The sequence below is a fragment of the Buteo buteo genome, chromosome 13, assembly GCF_964188355.1.
Source record: "Buteo buteo chromosome 13, bButBut1.hap1.1, whole genome shotgun sequence".
Classification (NCBI taxonomy): Eukaryota; Metazoa; Chordata; class Aves; order Accipitriformes; family Accipitridae; genus Buteo; species Buteo buteo.
Window position 1 is genome coordinate 28687650 of NC_134183.1, and position 6034 is coordinate 28693683.

Consider the following 6034-nt stretch of genomic DNA (forward strand, 5'->3'; position numbering starts at 1 on the left):
ATGAAGGATCCATCTGAGTCAAAGAGCTGCTCTTGCAACCACCGACCCATTTGAAGTTCTGGCTGGCTGTCCTTGAAGTCTTTATTCTTGTCCTTGTTCTTTGATCTTGAAGCTTAATGCAATTTCAATCACAAGTGGTCAGTCTCAACATTGTTCTCATCTAGTGTACAGGAACATCTAGTCATAAGAGCAAAGAACTGCAAAACTTACGAGTGACTACCAGTTAATTGCTTGGCTATACTTTTGTCTATTGTTTCAATCATAGCGTTAGTATAAGATTTCTAATAATTACCAAATCTCACTTTTATAGTCACCTAGCAGCAAACCAGTTTCCATGGCTGGTACAAAATATTAAAACCATCAAAATATTTAGACATACCATACAGTATGTATGGAAATACAGTATGTATGGAAATACGCTATCAACAGGAGTGTCATCTGTCCATAGGGATTTATTAGTCACGTACCAAGAAACAGGGATGCGTGTCCTTGTGCTGGGTCCCAAAATCGCATCGCTGTAGAGGTTTCCAATTCCTCTTTCACCAGTTATGGAGGAGCAAGCGCAGAGTACTGGTGGCTCTTGAGACTTCAACCAGTCTGCCAGCTGGAGTCTCAGTAATGCACAGTTTGTCTTTGAGACTGACCAGTAAAGAGAGTGTAAAAAGGAATGAATTTGGGCCTAAGTGCACAAATACAGAAGTGTAGTAATTACGCCAGATTTATTAGACCAGTAAGAAGTGGGAAAAGCCATTTGAGGAAAAAATTGTAGATTTCCCAACTAGTAACTTACATCTTAGAATATCCGTGTTATTTTAAAATTAGTAACAGTATTTTAAATGACTACTTCTTGCCAAGAAACCTGTGTATAGACTTCTTTTGAAAGCTGAACTGGGGCTTTCTAAAACAGCGTCATACATAGGGATGGCATACACGTGTGCATCCTGTACAGGTACAATATGTACCAAAGTACAATATGTACCAAAATAAAGAAGTTTCTGGGCCAGCCTCCTCTAGGTGACTGTGCTTAAGCAGGGATATTGGACAAGATGCCCTCCAAAGGTCAATTCCAACCTCAACCACACTGGGATTCGGGGAAGTGGTGTATGCATAACAAACGCCTAGTGTGGTGGTAATTTTTTTTTTTTTCTGGGAAGTCCTAGAAAGATAGACCTCTAGCTTAAACTTAAGCAAAAAAGACATGCATGTCATAACCTCAGCATTCCTCAGCCCAGTATGTATTCACATAGTTATTTGGAAAATGAAATGCATCAACTAACATAATATCTAGTTGTGAGGTTTGGATTAATTATGTTCAGTGGGCAGCTCATGGAATCTCTCTGAGGAATACAGTACAAAAATCAAGGCAGATCTGACAAATGTTGCTAATCTGGCTACAAGTTTCCAGCCATATATTAAGAAAATATAAAAGCTGCCCTGCAAGATGCACAAGTTACTGATAAGGAATGACACATCAGAACCCCACCAACACATGTGAGAAGCCAATGTGACACTCCTAGAGTGTCCAAACAGAGGAACTGTAGGCAATGTGCAGATAGATCATGGCAGTACAAGAGATTATATAAACAGATGGCAAGAAAGGGTTCACTTTAATTTTTCTGCAGTCTGCAATATATTTGGAAAGTTGGAGGCTCCCCTGGAGATATCCAGTTGAGTTTACACCAGCTATATAAAGAAAGCACCAAATTGTGACATCTCTGTGCTTTCAGTTCTTTGTGAAACAACTTGATCTGCTGAGCTGCATCAGCAATTCAGCCATGACCCACCTAGCAAAAGAGCTGAACTGCAGGTCAGCATTTATTAAAAATGTCTACTATGTATGCAGTGTGGAGTCATGGCTCAGCTTCAGCCTCTTACGGCTGATCATTGGAAATTACAAACATCTGGATGCCTGCCTAGAGCTGGAATTACTCAGACCAGTTGCTTCAACTAAAGTGGCTTTTAGTAAAGGAGAGCTGCAGTTCAATAAAATGGAAGTGTTGTTTAATGTTACTGATAGAATGAGCTGAACATGCAATATCAATTAGTTTGAAAATGTGTTTGACAGGCACACTAATATTAGACAGTATTATTCCCTCTAATATTATCTTAAACTCGATTTATATGCGAAGTGTGTGCAATACACTTTAAATCAGCTGTCACAACTCTGAGAACAGCAGAAGCATCCCTTGCATTAGTATAAAGATACCACAGATATATTAATGTTGAAAGCTTTATTTTAGTAATAAACCTTTTCAAGGATATGTATGAGTTTTTTCTTCTGGGATTGCCGGATTGTCTTTTCTTTGCATCAGCAATTTGTGGAGATGTGCGTTTCTTACACCCAAATCCTTATTATAGCCAGAGGAACGTTTGGATCTGGGATATTGCCAAGATACTTGATCTGATTAGCTGTCTGCCATCTCTCTACACAAAGTGAATACCCTCCAAACCAAAAATTGAGTTAAAAATTTGAGCCAGAGCTTAAATTAGGTAACCCATTTTTACCTGCATTTTTAATATGCATTCAAAATGAGTTACGGAAGAAACTAGAAGTGTCTTGCTAATGAGACTTCATTTTTATGGAAGAAAATTGTGTTAGCAGTGAGAACGTGGCATCCATGCCACTGAAATATCTTTACAGGCTGGTCTATGGTCTTGTGAAAGCTAAGGGAAATGCTAGCTTGCCTAGGGTTTCCTGGCTTTAAGACGAGAGGCCCTGAGAGGTTGTTAGCTGTCAGACCGCTGTCTGACCTTGGTAGAAGTTGGAGCTCACTTGCTTCACAGTGTCAGACTAACCGGGGCTTGAGTCAGCCCTGTAGTGCAAATCGGCATTGTGCCTCCGCCACCTGCTTGTTGGCTTGCCCCGTGTCTGACTCCAGACACGCGAACAAGCTCCTCTGGCAGGCTGCAGGAAGGAATGGTTGCACTGGTTACCCACCCCTAAAGGTGCCAGTGTTCAATGTAGGGATGTCAAACTTGCCACATTAGAAAGAGTCCCTGCTATAGCTTTGGGATTCTCACTTCCTCATACCAATTTCTCCCTCCTGATCTCTGAATCAGCAGCTTATTGACATAGCTGGGTATTTCCTGATGGACAGTGGCTGTATGGCAATTAGTTTTAATTTATTGGTTTACTGCCTGATCACGATGTTCTCTGTTCAGCAAGGGAGTCTCTTGGCACTACTGACTCCACTTCCTTCCTCCCTGTTCTCTTCTGTCTTTCCTGTTTGCTCATTACTGCTTCTGTGACTTCTTTCCCCACAGTAGCTTCCAGTTCCAAGGAGCTGTACTTGCCCAAACCTGGTTTTTTGCATTAAAATCAGTAATACTTTAGGTAGTGCTAGCATTGAAGACACGTAACTGGGGATTGGACCTGACACTCTCATCAGACTTACGTGCGACAGAGGAGTTCACTCCTCTGAGTCATTGTTCCAAGGCTGGCTGCAGACGTCGTTACTCATTTCATGTTTGGGAGGTTATTGCTGCAACTATAGCAGCTAGAAGCATACTTTTAAAAATGAAAGCTTTAATTTCAGAGACCTCAACTAAGCATTGTGGAGTGTGTGCCTGACCTAAGGGTTCCTTAGATCTGAGTCTGAAAAAGGGGAAACCCCTTTCTGCATTATTTTTTTTTTTTTCCTCGGGGACGTGTTCAGATGTAGATAATACTAGCTTTGCATTCTTATTTAAAATCCTTATACAGGAATTGGATAAGGACAGAAAAGATATAGGGGACCTAATGTTACACTATTTACTCATGCAGCAGTAGTTAAAGGTAATTCTAATGAATCATTTAGTTTAGAAACTCTCACTGCCTCTTCTTTCTGAATTTGTTTGAGGAAAAGAGTTTTCTTTTCACTAGAGCTTCACAATAAATTTTCTAAATAACCAACAGTATTTAAGTCTACGCAGTCCACTGACTTTCAGTTAGTATTGATTACTTAGCTGACATCATTGAAAATCATCCATATCTAGATCAGTAAGTGCACAGTGGTCTTGATTTATTTTAAATATTATATAGGTCAACAGAGTAAAGTCAGCAGTCTTCTAAAAGAGATCAGTATCAACTGAGTCTAGTTAAGGTGACCCATATGATTTAATGGCAAAGTAAGTAGAGAAGAGAATGCCTTCTAGCTAGGTTATCATTTTGTTAATGATCAGGTATTTATCAGCTACTTTGTCAGTAAAGAAACCCAAATTTACTTAGTAAAGGATTAAATGAAACAGTGAGCATTTCTTAACTTCGATGTTTATGATGATGCAAGCCAGGGACATTACCATTTATAATAGTTGTACTGATGTAGGACAAGGATGTTTTAATTTCAGAAACAATAAAAAACTATCTTTGTGGGCTATATGTGTGGGCAGATTCACAGTAATTAGGACAGAATAGACAAAAAGAAGGCTACCCCCTGGAAAGGAGTGGTGTATTAAGCTATGCTGTCCACCTCTGCTCATGTTGCAACCTCTGGCAAAAAAAAAAGGATGTAATGTAGGACAAAGATCAGAGACAAATCTTGCCTTTTAAGAATAATAGCCCTGGGTTCTGCAATTAATTGCAGCAAGGAGAGAGGGTCTTGCATGAATTTCAAAGGAAAGTAGGTTCGTCTGAACTGATGCACATTACTTAAGCTGTGCACATATTCCTCATCAAAATAAGCCCATTATGTAGCGGTAGCAGCTGTGAGCCATTATTAATATTTAACGCTCTTAGCAGGGGTTACTGTGGGTTTCTGTAATAAGGTTACAAGACAGTGTTGTAATATCATGTGATGTGGGTTTGCATTCTCAGAGCTTTTTTGGCTTTGTATAAAGGGCCAGTGAAGTTTTATTTATTCCCCTTCCTTACCATTTGCAGAGGCTGAATATCTTTCTAAGCTGCATTGTAGTGCATGATTATCCATTCTTCATTGCCTCTAGCTTTACTTATACATCACCTGCTACTTAGTAATGCGAGCGTTGAAACTCCCATGCTGGAAGGAGCAATCTCGCAGAGGAAAGGGTGCAAGTGGTTTGGGTCCCATGGCGAGGGCTGGCTTGTGCTATCACAGATGTCTTCTGTTTCCTCCAACTGTGTGGTTTTTAGTGTGATCTGCTGGAAAATGATTATACTCATCAGCCTCTTTTTCCTAGCTACACCTTTTGACTGATTTGTTTTGTACCTGTGCATGCTGAAGGGGCAGGGAGTTCTCGGGCAATTCATAGTTGTTTCCACTGAAAATAGGTGGACTGAACACGCAAGATGGAATCACCATGTTTTGCACATCTGCATTTGAGAGGGGACCATCCATGGCTGTATGAGACCTTGCGTCATGGGGCCAGCAGGCAGTACCCAGCACAGCACAGGGGACTTGGCAGGCAAGGAGTTACTGCTGACACTGCTGTGGAGGAGTGTGGGACGAGCTGTCCAGTGGCTTTTCAGGGAAAGCCTGGCCTTCAGGGTCTCTTTTTTGCTCAGATCATTTTTTAGCCTTTTTATTGTTTGTCAGCTTTTCCTATAAGTCATAAAATCCTTGAAATCAAACTGTTTACAGCTCTGATTAATAAGTTATTGGCAGTGAAGTCAACAGTACAGAAGGAGGAAACATTTGGAGCAGCAGCATATATATCCACTAACATCATAAACCACATAAAATGCTGTTCTACACTAAGAAGCAATTGTTAGGAAGGTGCCCTGGGACAGTATCTGCTGTCCTTCAATGACTTCTGGGTTAAATGTATTCAGTTAACAACTAAAATGTCAGGCTGTAGCCTTCCTCATATTCATGCCTTGCTGATGATGTGTGCAACCTCAAATTATATGTAGCAGATGGATACATACTGACTAACTTCATAGTGCCTCAATAGCATGGTCCCTTTTACACTCTTGTGTTTTAACTCCAGCCAGCAACTAAACACCACAGAGCTGCTCACTTGCTCCCCACTCACCCCGCCGCCAGTGGGATGGGGGAGAGAATCAGACAAAAAAGTAAAACTTGTGGGTTGAGATAAAGAGTTTAAGAAGTAAAGCAAAAGCCGCGCACGCAAGCAAAGC